This window comes from Aotus nancymaae, unplaced genomic scaffold (genome assembly GCF_030222135.1).
Source record: "Aotus nancymaae isolate 86718 unplaced genomic scaffold, 86718_ANA_hifiasm-v0.15.2.pri h1tg000348l, whole genome shotgun sequence".
Lineage (NCBI taxonomy): Eukaryota > Metazoa > Chordata > Mammalia > Primates > Aotidae > Aotus > Aotus nancymaae.
The window spans coordinates 141,298-160,060 of NW_026988763.1; the positions used below are offsets into that span (position 1 = coordinate 141,298).

Sequence of the window (18,763 nt, forward strand, 5' to 3'; positions counted from 1 at the left end):
GTAGGTGCCGGGGGTCCTGAATCTCTGGACAGGGGTAGTTGCCCGGAGCCTGGGTCTCTGGACAGGGGTAGGTGCCGGGGGGCCTGGGTCCGTTTGGGAGACTAGGAACCCGCCCGCACGTACCGGGCTCGAGACCCGGCAAAGGGCGCGAGGCGAGGCGGACCCGCCCCACCGGAAGCTCCGCCACCTGGCAGGGTGCCGACGGCGGAACCCGATCGCGGCGGAACCCGGTAGTACTGCGCGAGCCGGAAATCGGTCCTCCGCGTTTTCTGTCCTCCGCGTTTTCCGTCCGCGGTGCGCAGTGGCAGTGTCGCGGCAGCCGGCTGGGCTTGCGCCTCTCGTCCTTTCGGGGGGTCCGGGAGCTGCGCGGGCCTCGGGGTCCAGCGGCGAGACGGTGAGCGAGGGGCTTGGGCCGGCGTCGCGCCCTCCCCGTCATCTCTAAGGGAGCGCTGCGTCGTCGGCGGCCCCGGCGAGCCCGGGGCGGGACCGCGGCCTCCGCCTTTCGGGCTGCGCTGGGCGGAACCTTAGGCTTCCGGGCACGCCGTCCCCGCCGGGGTCCGCAGCTCCGTGGCGGCGCGTCACCCTTCGGCCGGCTGCGGGGTCGCCGGGGCTGTAATGGAGTGCGCGAGGACGCGCTTGGCGCGCAGCCGCCCCGAGGGAAGCCGGTTGGGAGGAGGCCCCGAAACGCTAACGTTCTGTCTGCGTTACGGTCCGGTTCTCCGGCTGTAGAGAGTGCAGGCGGTCGGGAGAAATCCATCTCTTAAGTCGTAAGGAGGAACAGCGTTCATTTTCTTACTGCCAGTGGAGGTTTTTCATGAATTTACCAACTCAGTCATTCGGCCATTTTTTTTTTTTTTTTTTTTAATCTTAAAGGATCACGCTTTATTTTATTTTATTTTATTTTTTATTGCATTTTAGGTTTTGGGGTACATGTGAATAACATGCAAGGTTGTTGCACAGGTGCACACGTGGCAGTATGATTTGCTGCCTCCCTCCCCTTCACCTATATCTGGCATTTCTCCCCATGCTATCCCTCCCCAACTCCCCACCCCCCACTATCCCCCCTCCCCTCCAACAGACCCCCGTGTATAGTGCTCCCCTCCCTGTGTCCATGTGTTCTCCTTGTTCAACACCCGCCTATGAGTGAGAACATGTGGTGTTTGATTTTGTGTTCTTGTGTCAGTTTGCTGAGAATGATGGTTTCCAGGTTCATCCATGTCCCTACGAAGGATGTGAACTCCTCCTTTTTAATGGCTGCATAATATTCCATGGTGTATATGTGCCACATTTTTCCTGTCCAGTCTATCATCGATGGGCATTTGGGCTGGTTCCAGGTCTTTGCTATTGTAAACTGTGCTGCAATGAACATTCGTGTGCATGTGTCCTTATAGTAGAACGATTTATAATCCTTTGGATATATGCCCAGTAATGCGATTGCTGGGTCAAATGGAATTTCTATTTCTAGGTCCTTGAGGAATCGCCACACTGTTTTCCACAGTGGTTGAACTAATTTACACTCCCACCAACAGTGTAAAAGTGTTCCTATTTCTCCACATCCTCTCCAGCATCTGTTTTCTCCAGATTTTTTAATGATCGCCATTCTAACTGGCGTGAGATGGTATCTCAATGTAGTTTTGATTTGCATTTCTCTGATGACCAGTGATGATGAGCATTTTTTCATATGTTTGTTGGCCTCATGTATGTCTTCTTTAGGATCACGCTTTAAACCTCTGTAACAAAGTAATTATTTGTACCGGTCTCTACGCCATTCTCTAACAAAAGAACCCGTTGGCTCTCAGAAAATAATAGTCCTTTGTCTGCCTTTGGAATAGTTATCCTTATATGACTGTGTTCAAAAATTCCTTTCTTAATTTTGTAGCAGAACGTAGCTGTGATGATCTGAATTTTTGTCTTTCAGCTTGTTATGAAGACGAAGGGGAGGCTGTTTCAGAACGCCAATTAGTTTTGTACACGTAATACTTATTACCTTCTAATAATTGGATCAGAAGATGAACCCAACTAATCCTTTCAGTGGGCAGCAGCCTAGTGCTTTTTCGGCGTCTTCTGGTAGTTGCGTAACAACATTCCCATCCAAGGCGCCGTTTCGATTTGGTCAGCCTCTTTTTGGACAAAACAGTACCTTATGTGGGAAGAGCTCAGGATTTTCCCAGGTATCCAGCTTTCCAGCATCTTCTGGAGTGAGTCACTCCTCTTCAGCGCAAACATTAGGGTTCACCCAAACCTCAACTGTTGGACTCTTTTCTGGACTTGACCACACATCCACCTTTGTAGCTACCTCTGGGCCTTCAAGTTCATCTGTGCTGGGAAACCCAGGATTTAGTTTTAAATCACCCACCGGTGTTGGGGCTTTCCCAAGCACTTCTACTTTTGGACAAGAAACTGGAGAAATAGTGAGTTCTGGTTTTGGGAAAACGGAATTCGGTTTTAAACCTCTGGAAAACGCAATGTTCAAACCAATACTGGGGGCTGCTGCTGAGCCAGAGAAAACCCAGAGCCAAATTGCTTCCGGGTTTTTCACATTTTCCCACCCAATTAGTGCCCCTGGAGGCCTGACCCCTTTCTCTTTTCCTCAAGTAACAAGTAGTTCAGCTACCAATTCAAATTTTACCTTTTCAAAACCAGTTAGTAGCAATAATTCATTATCTGCTTTTACCCCTGCTTTGTCAAACCAAAATGTAGAGGAAGAGAAGAGAGGACCTAAGTCAGTGTTTGGAAGTTCTAATAATAGCTTCAGTAGCTTCCCTGTGTCGTCATCTGCAGTTTTGGGTGAACCCTTCCAGGTCAGCAAAGCAGGTGTCAGGCAGGGGCGTGAAGAAGCTGTTTCCCAGGTGGAACCACCTCCCAGCCTAATGAAAGGCCTGAAAAGGAAGAAGGACCAGGATCGCTCCCCAAGGAGACATGGCCATGAGACAGCAGAAGATTCTGATCCTCTGTCCAGGGGGGATCATCCTCCAGATAAACGACCTGTCCGCCTGAATAGACCCCGGGGAGGTACTTTGTTTGGTCGGACAATACAGGATGTTTTCAAAAGCAATAAAGAAGTAGGTCGCCTGGGCAACAAGGAGTCCAAAAAGGAAATTGGCTTTGTTGAGTCTGCAGAAAGTGACCACGTGGCTACCCAAGGAGGGAGCCAGTCTCTACTGGCACCTTCCCGGATTGCAGGTTTGAATAAAGAGGAAGAAACTGAAAGTAGAGAAAAAAAAGGAGGTGAGTTCTGAAAATGTGGAACATAGTGTAAATCCTGCTGGCAGTTTCCCAGTAAGTTTCTCTGGGTGTTAGCTTGATTTTTCAGATAAATCTCCTATAAACATTAGGGATTCTAGGCTGGGCGCGGTGGCTTATGCTTATAATCTCAGCACCTTGGGAGGCTGAGGTGGGTGGATCACAAGGTCAAGAGTTCGAGACCAGCCCGGCCAACATGGTGAAACCCCTCTTCTACTAAAAATACCAAAATTAGCCGGATGTGGTGGCGGGCCCCTGTAATCCCAGCTACTCTGGAGGCTGAGGCAGGGAGAATCACTTGAACCCAGGAGGCAAAGGTTGCAGTGAGCCAAGATCGCACCACTGCACTCCAGCTTGGTCAACAGGGCGAGACTTTGTCTCAAAAAAAACAAAACAAAAAAACACATTAGGGATTCTACATGTCATATGGAGCAGGTCTTACACCTGTGAACATCTTTGCTTTTACACAGGTGGTGCCTCCTGTTGTTAGAAAGTGTTATATCTGATGGTTTAAGTGTCTGTTCTCTGAACCCCTAGATTCTTTAAGAGGAACTCCTGTGCGTCAGAGTAAAAGAAGCGAGAGCACAGATAGTCTTGGGGGCTTGGCTCCCTCTGAAGTCACAGCGATCCAGTGCAAGAACGTCCCTGACTACCTGAACGACAGGACCGTCCTGGAGAACCATTTTGGCAAAATTGCTAAAGTGCAGCGCATCTTTACCAGGCGCAGCAAAAAGCTCGCAGTGGTGCATTTCTTTGATCATGTGAGTATTTCTGTATCGCCATTTGTTACCCTAGATTTGAGCCACGTCACTGTAAAACTTGTTTTTCTTTTTGGGGGGCCATCGTGGTCTATCAGTTATTTGTTTAATATAGGGAAATTACTCAAATATCTTATTTTTTTTTTTTTTTTTGAGACGGAGTTTCGCTATTGCCTAGGCTGGAGTGTAATGGTACAATCTTGGCTCACTGAAACCACTGCCTCCCGGGTTCAAGAAATTCTCCTGCCTCAGCCTCCCGAGCAGCTGTGATTACAGGCATGCACCACCATGTCCTGCTAGTTTTGTATTTTTTTTTTAGTAGAAATGGGGTTTCTCCGTGTTGGTCAGGCTAGTCTCAGACTCTGACCTTAGGTGATCTGCCCACCTTGGCCTCCCAAAGTGCTGGGATTACGGGTGTGAGCCACCACACCCAGCCTCAAATACCTTATTCTTTTTTTGACATGGGGTCTTGCACTGTTGCCCAGGCTGGAGTGCAGTGGCAAGATCTTGGCTCACTGCACCCTCCACCTCCCAGGTTCAAGTGATTTGCCTTTCTCAGCCTCCTGAGTAGCTGGGATTACAGGCACCTGCCACCATGCCTGGCTAATTTATTTGTAGTAGAGACAGTGTTTCACTATATTGATTAGGCTAGTCTTGAACACCTGACCTTGAGATCCACTCACCTCAACCTCCCAAAGTGCTGAGGTTACAGGCGTGAGTCACCGTGTCTAGCCCCTCATTTGTTTTTAAAGTCATTTTTTGCCTGTTGCAATGTGCTCATTTTCCCAGCTGAACATTAAATAGTTGATGACCTAATATGTAAATACACTGCCTTTATAAGCAATTCATTGGTACGGACAAAGCTGAACACCCTCATCTCTCCTGTTACCCAAGAGCAGTCCAGTTACCTAGTGTGGTGTGTGTTTTTCTAGACGTTTTTATGAGTATCTACAAGGAGACTAAGAGGTGGTTGGTTTTGTGTGTTTTCTGTGATAAATGGCATCTTGTGTGTTATTCTGCAGCTCCCTTTTACGCTTCATTGTGACTTGGAAAACTTGGTTTCTGTGTATGTAATTAGCTGGTGAAAATCATCTCACTAAATGCCAGAGGCCAAGTTTGTGAGTTCTGTGAGGCAAAGTTGTTAATTCGGAAAAAAGAGCGGAGCAAATAGATGCTTGTGAGACAGATAAGGGAGACGACTGCGGCCACAGCCGAAGGCTCTGCAGGCAGCAGGTGGGGGATGGGGGTATCACTAGTGTACGGAGGACAGGGGCTCCTGGTGCCTTTGGGTGGATGTTTTGCTTACTGCGTTTGAGTTTTCAGTCTCATTTCCTTTAGTCTCCTGATGTACTCACACTTGGTGGTTGTTTTCTAGGCATCTGCAGCCCTGGCTAGAAAGAAGGGGAAAAGTTTGCATAAAGACATGGCGATCTTTTGGCACAGGAAGAAAATAAGTGAGTTTTCAATTCTCAGTTTTCAAAAAGTTATTTTTGTTTATTTATTTATTAGAGACGAGATCTCACTACGTTGCCCAGGCTGATCTGGGATTACAGGCATGAGCCACTGTGTGTGGCCTGGCCCTCTCTTCGGTTTCTCTTGCTCTGTACAAACCCTTTGAGTGTGGGCCCTTTCCCCAGCCAGTGGGGGAGGCTGGCTCTGCGTGGATTTGCATCTCAGTTATTCCCTTGGGCTCTTCTCTAACCTCCTGTGACAATGAAAAGAATATTACTTTCTCAAAAACAAAGTGACAAAGTCTAGTACCAGGTGATCTGTGACTGCATAAACTCTTTTCTGCCTCCTATGTCCTCAGGCCCCAATAAGAAACCCTTTTCCCTGAAGGAGAAGAAGCCTGGTGATGTTGTGGTCAGCCCGAGCCCGGAAGACACATCTTTTCAGCACTCTCCTCTTGGCAAGGCCACAGGGAGGGCTGGTGCTAGCAGCCTGCTGAATAAAAGGTGTGATGGCCCCTCCTAATGACCTTATTTGGGAAGTACCAGGAAATACTGCCCTACAGTGACACCTGAGTCGGGGCTGTGGGGTCGGGGGGTGGTGGTGAGGAAACAAGAGCCAGTTGTCAGGGATGCTTGAGGGTCGAGGGGCAGGGGTTCCTGAGCCTGCCCCTCCGGCCAGCATGGGCCGTGTGGAGGTGGGTCTGTGTGGGGCTGGTGCTCTCAGCCAGGAGAGAGAATTTTCTGACACTGGTACCTGCCAGCTGCAGAGAAGGTGGAGAGCAGTGGTACTGTCCTGTCTTGTTCTCACATGCCCTAGGGTCAAGGTTGCTGAGAAAGCCTTCCTTCGGGGCCGGCTGGGTCAAGGTTGCTGAGAAAGCCTTCCTTCCAGGGGCCGGCTGGGTCAAGGTTGCTGAGAAAGCCTTCCTTCGGGGCCGGCTGGGTCAAGGTTGCTGAGAAAGCCTTCCTTCGGGGCCGGCTGGGTCAAGGTTGCTGAGAAAGCCTTCCTTCGGGGCCGGCCTGGGTCAAGGTTGCTGGGAAAGCCTTCCTTCGGGGCCGACTGGGTCAAGGCTGCTGAGAAATCCTTCCTTCAGGGCCAGCCTGGGTCAAGGTTGCTGAGAAAGCCTTCCTTCGGGGCCGGCCTGGGTCAGGGTTGCTGAGAAAGCCTTCCTTCGGGGCCGGCTGGGTCAAGGCTGCTGAGAAAGCCTTCCTTCGGGGCTGGCCTTTTTGTTTGTTTCTATCTTGGCATTTTCTATGGGAGAATCTCGTCACACAGTTGCTGTAGCTGGTGAAGGCCTTTCAGCTACAGCAGCTGTTACAGGAGACGGGGGGAGGCTGCTCACTGAGGACACACAGTGCCTGCTCTGCGGAACAGACACATGCAGCCTGGCACCCTGTGGCTGCCTGCCTCACAGGGTATAGTAGCAAATCTCGCTCATCTTGTCCTGAATTCCACTGCAGTTGAGTGCAGTTCCACTTGGCATGTAAACGTATAAGCAATGAATTTTTTCCTCAAGACATCTAACTGGCTGTAATAAACCATGCATTCTTTTTTTTTTTTGGAGATGGAGTTTCGCTCTTGTTACCCAGGCTGGAGTGCAATGGTGCGATCTCGGCTCACTGCAACCTCCGCCTCCTGGGTTCAGGCAATTCTCCTGCCTCAGCCTCCTGAGTAGCTGGGATTACAGGCATGTGCCACCGTGCCCAGCTAATTTTTTGTACCTTTAGTAGAGACAGGGTTTCACCACGTTGACCAGGATGGTCTCAATCTCTTGACCTCGTGATCCACCCGCCTCGGCCTCCCAAAGTGCTGTCTTCTTTTTTATTTTGTTAAATAGAGACGGGGTCTCTCCATGTTGGCCAGGCTGTTCTCGAACTGCTGACCTCAGGTGATCCACCTGCCTTGGCATTCCAAAGTGCTGGGATTACAGGCATGAGTCACTGTGCCCGGCCTCTTTTTTTTTTGAGATGGAGTCTTTGTTGCCCACGCTGGAGTTTGGTGGTGTGATCTTGGCTCACTGCAACCTCTGCCTCCCAGGTTCAAGAAGTTCTCCTGCCTCAGCCTCTCTAGTAGCTGGCATTACAGGTACTCCACCATGCTGGCTAATATTTTTGTATTTTTAGTAGAGACGGTTTGACTGTGTTGGCCAGGCTGGTCTTGAACTCCCGACTACAGGTGTGAGCCACCCACCTGGCCACACCATGCATTTTTAATAATCACTTCTAGCAGTTTCCAGCATGACTTTTTTCCCCCGCTAAAATCTATCTCTTCTAGGAAGGACAGCATAACTTTTTGCAGGTGCAGGTTATCACGGCGAAGCAGATGCTGTTGGCTGTGTTAGTTGTGTGAGCTGGCGGGTGATGTGCGCTTCCCTGGCTGCCTCGTCTGTCGGGGGAACTCTGTTCTGAAAGGCTTTTCCTTTTCACACCAGGCCTACTTTGACAGGTCTCCAGCTTAATCTGTCTTCTTACCTTTTCGTCAATGTATTTTTCTTACTTTCCATTTTGTGATGAGCAGTTTAGTTGCTGCTTTGACATATCTTCTTTGACATTCAAGTTTAGAAAATGATAAAAACCAGAAAATGGGGAAGCTGAGAGAGGATGCTCAGTTCCTTTCAGTATGTCCTTCTGCCAAAATAAACTTCTGTTTTAAAACATGTAGGCATAATACTTATATTAAAGGTGTTTTTCATGCAAGTTTCATTTTTTTGAGATAGAAATTTGTAAGTGTTCCTTTCAGCTGTTTAAATGCGTCTATCTTGTTTTTTTTGGAGGGGTGGTAAGGATGGAGTCTTGCTCTGTTGCCCAGGCTGGAGTGCAGCAGTGCAATTCCAGCTCACTGCAGTCTCCGCCTGCCAGACTGAAGCAAGCCTCTCACCCCAGCCTCCTGAGTAGCTGGAACTATAGGCACATGCCAGATGCCTAATGTTTAAATTTTTTGTAGAGATGAGGTCTCACTATGTTGCCCAGGCTATCTTTGTTTTTCAAAAGTATGAAATATTTCAGAATCCTATTAAGGTCAGTGAATCATGTGGATAACGCTTTTGTGCGTATCCCCATCTTTATCAGGGCTCCTCATTTTAGTGGTTGTAGTTTCTCAACTTCAGAGGACCAGAAAGTCTTGAAAGATGAGGGGACGTGTTCAGAAATGAAAACCCTCTAAAGGCCTTTCCGGTACAAGGGCCCTCAATGTGGTGTTTACTTTATAGCTCTCCAGTGAAGAAGCCAAGTCTCCTCAAGGCCCACCAATTTGAGGGAGACTCTTTGGACTCAGGCTCCGAGGGCCTCGGGCCATGTGTGCCGCCCCTCAGCGCCCTGATAGGCACCGTGGCTGAGACGTCCAAGGAGAAGTACCGCCTGCTTGACCAGAGAGACAGGATCATGCGGCAAGGTATGGGGCAAGGCGGCAGAGGTTCTGGGGCCTGGTGCGGTCGTCCTCTTGGGCGCCATCAGAGCGGGAGCTGCTTCTTTCCAGTGGGCTCTGTTGCTGTTGAGTCTCAGGGCCTCTGATGTGCTGTGTCTGAGCTTCATGGTCGGCCAGTCTTCCTTGGAGTGAGTGCTCTGTGTGTGTGTACATATACGTTCAAATATGTTTGCTTATGTGTGTACAAGATAGTAGTGGGAGCAGGCAAAAGGATGGGCTCATGTCTGTAGAGGGAGCAGGTTTCTGTTTTTTTTCTTTTTTTTGAGATGAGTCTCGCTCTTGTTGCCCAGGCTGGAGTGCGATGGCGAGATCTCAGCTCACCGCAACCTCCCTTCCTGGGTTCAAGCAATTCTTCTGCCTTGGCCTCCCGAGTAGCTGGGATTACAGGCATGTGCCACCATGCCCAGCAAATTTTTTGTATATTTAGTAGAGACAGGGTTTTACCATGTTGTCCAGGCTGGTCTGGAACTCTCGACCTCAGGTGATCCACCCACCTCCCAAAGTGCTGGGATTATAAGTGTGAACCACCACGCCTGGCCGAGGGAGTGGGTTTCTGACGGGCAGAGGTTATGGTGGAGTGTTCCATCTCGGACAGGACATCCTTACCCTATTGGAATGTTGAACTGTGTGAATGTATTACCTACTAAAAAGAAAGTATTCCATTAACACTGAAAATATATGCAGGGATCAAAAATAAAAGGAAAAACACAGATACTCCTCTTTGCCAATTTTTTTGTCTTAAATTTCAGCTGGGTCGGGCGCGGTGGCTCACACCTGTAATCCCAGCACTTTGGGAGGCTGAGGCATGTGGACCACCTGAGGTCAGGAGTTCAAGACCAGCTTGGTCAACATGGCGAAAACCTGTCTCTACAAAAAAAAAACAAAAACAGAAATTAACTGGGTACGGTGGTGTGCACCTGTAGTCCCAGCTCCTTAGGAGGCTGAGGCAGGAGAATTGCTTGAACCCTCGAGGCAGAGGTTACAGTGAAATGAGATTGCGCCACTGCACTCCAGTCTGGGTTACAGGGTGAGACTCTGTCTCAAAAAAAAAAAATTCAGCTATCCCATTTTTTAAAAGCTGTGGATAATTAGAATAATCACAGTGTTTTCTTACTATTTGGTAATAAAAGCTGCCATCATACATTGTGTCACTGATATAGTGATTTTTGTATTCCAAATAAAATCATTAGGTATTAGAATTTTTCTTTTTCTTTTTTTCCTCCTGAGATGAAGTCTTGCTCTGTTGCCCTGGCTGGAGTGCAGTGGTGCATCTTGGCTCACTGCAATCTCCGTCGCCTGGGTTCAACGAATTCTCCTGCCTTAGCCTCCCAAGTAGTTGGGACTACAGGTGCATATCTCCGTACCCAGCTCATTTTTGTATTCTTAGTAGAGATGGGGTTTCACCATGTAGGCCAGGCTGGTCTCGAACTCTTAACCTCGCGATCTGCCCTCCTCGGCCTCCCAAAGTGCTGGGATTACAGTTGTGATACACCAGGTATTAGAATTTTTCTGTTTTTCTTTTTTTTTTTGGGATGGAGTTTCAGTCCTGTTGCCCAGGCTGGAGCGTAATGGCGTGATCTTGGCTCACCTTCACCTCTCTGGTTCAAGTGATTCTCTTGCCTCAGCCTCCCAAGTAGCTAAGTAGCTGGGATTGTAGGCATGTGTCACCATGCCTGGCTAATTTTGTATATTTTTTTTTAACATGGAGTCTTGCTTTGCTGTTCAGGCTGAAGTGTAGTGGCGTGATCACACCTCACTGCAACCTTCCCCTCCCAGGTTCAAGCAATTCTCCTGCCTCAACCTCCTGAGTAGCTGGGATTGCAGGCGCCCACCACCATGCCTGGCTGATTTTTGTATATTTAATAGAGATGGTGTTTCACCATGTTGGCAAAGCTGGTCTCAAACTCCTGACCTCTGGTGATCCTCCTGCCTCAGCCTCCCAAAGTGCTGGAATTACAGGTGTATGCCACTGCACCGGGCCTAATTTGTAATTTTAGTAGAGACAGAGTTTCTCCATGTTGGTCAGGCTGGTCTTGAACTCCCAACCTCAGGTGATCCGTCCACTTCGGCCTCCTAAAGTGCTGGGATTATAGGCGTGAGCCACTACTGCACCAAGCCTAGGTTATAGAACTTTTCAAAATAAAAACAAGAAGTATATATTTTGAGTTGTGAAGTTGTTGCATTTCTTTTTACTTGCAAGATACATTTATAACTTTTAATTCTAAGTGTAATCGTAGCAGTTTACTTATTCAGGTAAGAACCCAGTTAACTTCTATTATATGATTTTTACATTCAAGTCATGATGAATACTGTTTCAGAGTTTTAGAGTAGTGGTATATTTGTTGTTTTTTTTTGTTTGTTTGTTTTGAGATGGAGTTTCACTCTTGTTGCCCAGGCTGGAGTGCAATGATGCAATCTCAGCTCACTGCAAACTCTGCCTCCTGTGTTCAGGTGACTCTCCTGTCTCAGCCTCCTGAGTAACTGGGATTACAGGCACCCACCACCATGCCTGGCTAATTTTTTTATTTTTTTTTAGTAGAGACGGGGTTTCCTCATGTTGACCAGGGTGGTCTTAAACTCCTGACCTCAGGTGATCTACCCACCTCAGCCTCCCAAAGTGCTGGGATTACAGGCATGAGCCACCGCACCTGGCTTTTTTTTTTTTTTTTTTTGAGACGGGGTTTCACCACCATGTTGGCCAGGATGGTCTCCATCTCCTGACCTCGTGATCCCCCTGCCTCGGCCTCCCAAAGTACTGGGATTATAGGCGTGAGCCACCATGCCCGGCCAATATTTGGAATATTTGCAGTTGTAATGAGTGAATCCTTCTAGTAAACATCCTGCACCATGAGAGTTTGTCATTGAGGTTATGACAGGAGTTAAAAACTCTGGCTGAAAGTGAGGCTGCGTCCCCACTTTTAGTCTGCAGTGAGGGTCTGTGACTGTTGGAGAGCGGCAGACCCAGGGGTCTTTGGGAGCTTTGATGTCCTACTCCCTGGCAGAATAGACCCTAAGTCCTCTTTCTCTGAGGCTCAGAGTCTGACAGATATTTTTGTTTTCCTTTGTAATGTGGGTGTGTTTTAAGTTTTAATTTCTTTTTATCATTATGAGAGCATACTTCTGTAGGTTCATGCTAACCGTGTGGTATGTTCTTACCTTTCACTTGACGTCATTTAGCTCGGGTGAAAAGAACCGATCTGGACAAAGCGAGGACTTTGGTTGGGACCTGCCTGGATATGTGTCCCGAGAAGGAGCGGTACATGCGGGAGACCCGAAGCCAGCTGAGCGTGTTTGAAGTGATCCCCGGGACTGACCAGGTCAGAGCCCTGCGTCTCCCCGTGGAGTGGGGGCAGGCTGTGCAGGGGAGGAGGCTTCTTTTGTAATTCTGTACATACTGGATTTAGGTGTTTGCTTGTTTTAGAGGGTATTGGGTATTTGTGCCCTTAACAATCATATTCAGCTCTCTTGCGTCGTGAGATGTTCACTCTGTAATTGGTACCTATACGTGATAAGATATAGATGCAAGTTTTTTGTTGTTTTTTTTTTTTGAGACAGAGTTTCACTCTTTTTTCTTTTTTTTTTTTTTTTTAAATTTTTTTTTTACAAGGAGTTTCACTCTTATTGCCCAGGTAGGAGTGCAATGACGTGATCTCAGCTCACCACAACCTCTGCCTCCCAGGTTCAGGTGATTCTCCTGCCTCAGCCTCCTGAGTAGCTGGGATTATGCCTGCTCATATTTGTATTTTTAGTAGAAACGGGGTTTCTCCATGTTGGTCAGGCTGGTCTTGAACTTCTGACTTCAAGTGATCCACCCGTCTTGGCCTCCCAAAGTGCTGGGATTACAGACATGAGCCACCGTGCTTGACCTGATGCAAATTTTTTTAAATAGAGTTGTTTAAAATATTTATTTATTTATTTATTTATTTGGAGACAGGATTTTATTCTTTCACCTAGGCTGGAGAGCAGTGGTGCAATCATGGCTCACTGTAGCCTCGACTTCCCAGGCTCAGGTGATCTTCCCACTCGGCTTACTGAGTAGCTGGGATTACAGGCATGGTCCACCATGCCCAGTTATTGTTTTATTTTTTTGTAGCAATGGGGTCTCAGGGGTCTCAGCCGTGTTGCTCAGGCTGGTCTTGAACACCTAAACTCAAGTGATCCACCTGCCTCTGCCTCCCAAAGTGCTGAAATTACAGGCGTGAGCCACCACATCTGGCTTTTTTCTTTTTACAATCATTCTTATCCTTTTCTATGCTTAAGTTTTGCACATTCAGGATTATATTCTAGATATAATTTTATGTGTCTCTTTCCCACTTAAAATTATGTCATGAACATTTTCCTTCGTTATGCTGAACTAGAGCATGTAGAAATGACAGCATATTTTCTTAGTAGCTCTGTCAAAACTCTGCACTTCTACCATTAGTAGATAGGCTGTTTCTAAATTTTTAGCTCTTTTAATAATATGGTTTGGCATCTTGTGTGTCATGTTTCTCTGGTGTTTAGATTACTTTGTTCAGATCCTGAGAATTTAATTCCTGCATTGGAGGGTTTGTCCTTTCCCAAACATTATCCGTGTAGCTTCCCCAGTTGTTTCCCCAGGAAGCTGCACCAATTTAGATCCTTTGCACTTTGTGAATTTTGCTTGTGGACTTCTCCTCCTCTTTGTGGCTGGTGGCTTTATACACCCTTCGCCCAGTGCGGTGTCCCCAGACCAGCAGCAGGTGTGGGGCCCCTGCTGCAGCAGAGAGCGCGTGCTCAGGGCCTTGTCCTGCGGATGTCTCTGCGTCTCCTCTTGGCCACGTCATCAGCCTCCTTTTGAGGCGGGAGATGCAGCTCCAGGCCCCAGGTGGGCAGCTGGCCCCTGCTGCTGTGCCCTCAGCAGTCCTCACTGCCTGTCTCTGTTTCACTTCTGGTCTGTGTAGACTTCAGCTGGTGTGTGAGCAGAGCTGAGACCTGTTAAATGCTTCGAGGCCCTTCCCTGTCCCGTCTCTGCTTTGGAGCTTGCAGATGTGCCTTCACCTACATTCCTCCTGTTTGTCGTGACGCACTCGTGTCTTAACTCGTTGTGGTATTTGCCAAATCAAATTTCTCAATTTATTTTGCCTTTGAATTTTGTCTCTTTTTAACAGAAATTTTATGTTGAAAAAAATGTGTTCTCAACTATTGATCTGTGTGGGTGTGTATGTGATTTTCCCTCATTTTCAGGCATAACTGTGCCTGGCCCAAGGTGTTTCTCACGGGCAGCCCATCTCTGCTTCGTGTCCCTAGGTGGACCACGCAGCAGCCGTGAAAGAGTACAGCCGGTCCTCGGCCGATCAGGAGGAGCCTCTGCCCCACGAGCTGCGGCCCCTGGCAGTGCTCAGCAGGACTGTGGATTACCTGGTGACCCAGATCATGGACCAGAAGGAGGGCAGCCTGCGGGACTGGTATGACTTCGTGTGGAACCGCACACGTGGCATACGGAAGGTATTGGCTGCTTCCAAGCTGGACGCTAAAAAATGCATGCAAATTCCAAAGTCAAACTGATAGTTATTTTTATTTTACTCAGTTACGTATTTTATCTGTTTCAAAAATATACCTTTATGGACAGGGTGCAGTGGCTCACACCTGTAATCCCAGCACTCTAGGAGGCCAAGGTGGGTGGATCACCTGAGGTCAGAAGTTTGAGACCGGCCTGGCCAACATGGTGAATCTCAGTCTCTACTGAAAATACAAAAATTAGCTGGGTGTGGCTAGGTATGGCGGCTCATGCCTGTAATCCCAGCACTTTGGAAGGCCGTGGTGGGCAGCTCACGAGGTCAGGAGTTCGAGACCAGCCTGGCCAACACAGTGAAAACCCATCGCTACTAAAAAAATGAGCAGCTGGGATTGTGGCAGGTGCCTGCAATCCCAGCTGCTCAGGAGGCTGAGACAGGAGAATCACTTGAACCTGGGAGGTGGAGGTTGCAGTGAGCTGAGGTCGTGCCATTGTACTCCAGCCTGGATCACAGAGCTAGACTCTGTCTCAAAAAAAAAAAAAAGAAAGAAATAAATTAGCTGGGCATGGTGACACACACCTATAAAGTCCTCTACTCAAGAGGCTGAGCCAGGAGAATTGCTTGAATCCGGGAGGCGGAGGTTGTGTGAGCCAAGACCGCACCACTGCACTCCAGCCTGGGTGACAGAGCGAGACCCTGTCTCAAAAAAATAAAAAAACAAGTACTTTTGTTTAAATCACTCCAAAGTCCTATTAAAACGTGCATCATGGGCTTTGTTACACATTGAAATGTGAGAAATTGAGGTCATAGCATGATCTTTCTCATAGCTGACTCTCTGCATGGGAATGTGTGTATGATCCTCCCCCTCACCTGTGGCCAGGATATCACGCAGCAGCACCTCTGCGACCCGCTGACGGTGTCCCTGATTGAGAAGTGCACCCGATTTCACATCCACTGTGCCCACTTCATGTGTGAGGAGCCCATGTCTTCCTTTGATGCCAAGATCAATAATGAGAACCTGACCAAGTGCCTGCAGAGCCTGAAGGAAATGTACCAGGACCTGAGAAACAAGGGTGTCTTCTGTGCCAGCGAAGCGGAGTTCCAGGGCTACAATGTTCTGCTCAGTCTCAACAAGGGAGACATTCTAAGGTGAATTTCCACATCCGAATTTGTCTGCAAAGGCAGGCGTTAAGCAGGAGGAGAGCTTTCAGGATTGGCAGTAGCGATAGTGCTGCGTTCTCTCTGGTAGCAGGTGTTGGGAGGATAGGAGTCTCGGTCTCGCTGTGCAGTCTGCGGAGCTGAGCTGGGGGAAGAGTGATGGGGTTGTGCACCTGACCAGCACATCTGATGTAGGCCCCACACACTCGCTTCCGAGAACTGTTTCTCCTCAGCAGTGAGAGACATGAGGAAGGAATCCTAGTGAGACAGGTGAGTGAACCAGGAGAGGGAGTTCTAGCTGCCCTGCAGGGTTGTTAGCAGCTCCCTTTTTCCAGATAGTTTTGTCAAAGATCCAAATGAGAGGAAAAAAATTGTGTGAAACAAAAATGCTAAGAATGGGGTAGTAAGAATGAATGAATTTAAAACCCTGGTCTGATCTGACATTGAGAGGTCTGGCAAGCTCTCTGGCCCCTGCTTGTGGTGGTGGTTTTATTTATTTTTATTTTTTTTGAGATGGAGTCTCGTTCTGTAGCCCAGGCTAGAGTGCAGTGGTGCGATCTTGGCTCACTGCAACCTCCACCTCCCGGGTCCCGGTTCAAGCAATTCTCCTGCCTCAGCCTTCCGAGTAGCTGGGATTACAGGCACGAGTCACCATGCCCAGCTAATTTTTGTATTTTGTAGTAGAGACGGGGTTTCACCATGTTGGCCAGGCTGGTCTTGAACTCCTGATCTTGTGATCTGCCCGCTCAGTCTCCCAAAGTGCTAGGATGACAGCCATGAGCCACCGTGTCCAGCAGTGGTGTTGTTGAGCTGGACTTCATGGTGGGCAGTGTCCCCTTCAGTTCTAAAATTCCCCTATTGATGCTGAAACTCATTTTTTTAGCTTTGTATTTTCTTCAAGAACTGTGTGGAAGAATATCTAGATGTGTGAATGATTTTAAATTTTTATTTTATTTTTGACACCGAGTCCTGCGCTGTTACCCAGGCTGGATTTCGGCTCACTGCAACCTCTGCCTCCCAGGTTCAAGTGATTCTCCTGCCTCAGCCTTCTGAGTAGCTGGGATTACAGGTGCACACCACCATGCCTGGCTAACTTTTTGGTATTTTTAGTAGAGATGGGGTTTTGCCATGTTGGCCAGGATGGTCTGGAACTCCTGACCTCAGGTGATCCATCCACCTCAGCCTCCCAAAGTGTAAGGATTACAGGCATGTGCCACCGCGCCCTGCCAATTTTAAATGTTAAAATTAAGCCTGGTATAGCCTGGGCAACATAGTGAGACCCTACTCTACAAAACCCCTGTAGTTCCAGCTACTGGAGAGGCTGAGGTGAGAGGACCCCTTGAACCCAGGAGGTCAAGGCTACAATGAGCTGTGATCATGCCACTGCACTCCAGTGTGGGTGACAAAGCAAGACCCTATCTCTTAAAAAAAAAAAAAAAAGACCAGGTGTGGTGGCCCATGGCCTCATAGTACTTTGGGAGGCTGAGATCAGAGGATCGCTTAAGGCCAGGAGGTTGAGGCTGTAGTGAGCCGTGATTGTGCCACTGCACTGCAGCCTGGGTGATAGAGCAAGACTCTGTTTCCAAAAAAAAAAACGAAAAGTAAAATTAAGCCATGTAGATAAACTGGTTATGGAGAATGGCTGTATTGTCTTTTTATTTGTGATAAGCATTTGTTTCCCATCATGAATAATTCAGTCAAAATCAATTCATTTCTGAACAAAGAGTTAAGTTTTCTGTTTTCTTAGACTTTACCGTCCAGCACAGCTGGCAGTCGGCATTACTTTTTGGTAACTGATGGCTAAACTGCTTCTTGAATTTGTTTATTCTGTTCATTATATTTTTGAAAGGGACCTTTGTCTATCAAACCAGCTCAAGCATGGTAGCTTTGAAGTTAGTAAACTATGAATTTAGTGGCATGTTTCACCAGCAAGACCCTCCTTCTCAGTGTGGTTGAAATCTAATATCGTTATTATTTGAGACAGGATCTTGCTCTGTCACCCAGGATGGAGTATAGTGATGTGATCTTAGCTCACTGCAGCCTCAACCTCCTGGGCTCAAACGATCCTCCCATCTTGGCCTCCCAGTGTTTTGGGATTACAGGCATGAGCCACAGCATCTGGCCAATGAAATCTGTTATTTATTATAGCTATCTTTATGAAAATTTTGTCTTATGAAAAACAACATTCCAACCCCTTTTCTCTCCTTTAATTGACAGAGAAGTACAACAGTTCCATCCTGCTGTTAGAAACTCCTCCGAGGTGAAATTTGCTGTTCAGGCTTTTGCTGCGTTGAACAGTAATAATTTTGTGAGATTTTTCAAACTGGTCCAGTCAGCTTCTTACCTGAATGCTTGTCTTTTACACTGTTACTTTAATCAGGTGAGTAAATGAGCTGTGCTTGCTGAGTTGGTAGAAAGCAGGTTGTTCCTGTGCTATTCGAACACTTTTCTCTTCCAAGCTTTTCCAAGCAGGTCTCAGGCTGAGGCTGTGTCGTCCTTGGGGCAGCCCCACGGAGGAGTTTCTAGTGTTGCCCTGTTTAATAGCGTTAGCACCATTGGACACCATCCGGAAAGGCTGTGCAATGGAAAATACTGTTTTATGGTTCAGATAAGAAAAATCTCTTTACAGCCTGGCTTGGTGGCTCATGCCTGTATAATCCCAGCACTTCGGGAGGTCAAGGCAGGCAGATCACAAGGTCAGGAATTCAAGACCATCCTGGCCAATATGGTGAAACCCTGTCTCTACTAAAAATACAAAAATCAGCTGAGTGTGGTGGCAGGTGCCCATAGTCCCAGCTACTCGGGAGGCTGAGGCAGGAGAATCGCTTGAACCCGGGAGGCGGAGGTTGCACTGAGCCAAGATCGCATCACTGCATTCTAACTTGGGTGACAGAGCCAGACTGTCTAAAAAAAAAAAAAAAAAAGTCTCTTTAGAACACAATTTGAATTCAGCACTATCATCATCCATGAAAACTAACTAAAAAGCAGAAACGTCATATCTACGCACAAAATCCCTGACTTTGAAGTTCTTCATGTTTTAAATCTAAGTTTCTGGAGTAAGGCCGATGGTGCTAAGTTTATTTTAGTTGGTGCCTCAGTGTCTGTGCTTTGCCGTGTGCTGGGGCTGCAGAGCAGTGGGAAGGCTGGTCCCTCTCCTGAGGTTTGCACAGAGGAAACTCAGTGTCTTCGGGGTTTCCACTTGGTCCTTTCGTTTCAGTTCCATGGGACTTGGGGATGAGGACAGAGCAGCCCTTG

General features: G+C 47.8%; 1 pseudogene; it reads left to right on the plus strand.

Annotated features, from left to right (window-relative positions):
* The first annotated feature begins 318 nt into the window (after window positions 1-318).
* LOC135273193 (germinal-center associated nuclear protein-like) overlaps window positions 319-18,763 on the plus strand; it is a 54,128-nt pseudogene continuing 35,683 nt past the window's right edge.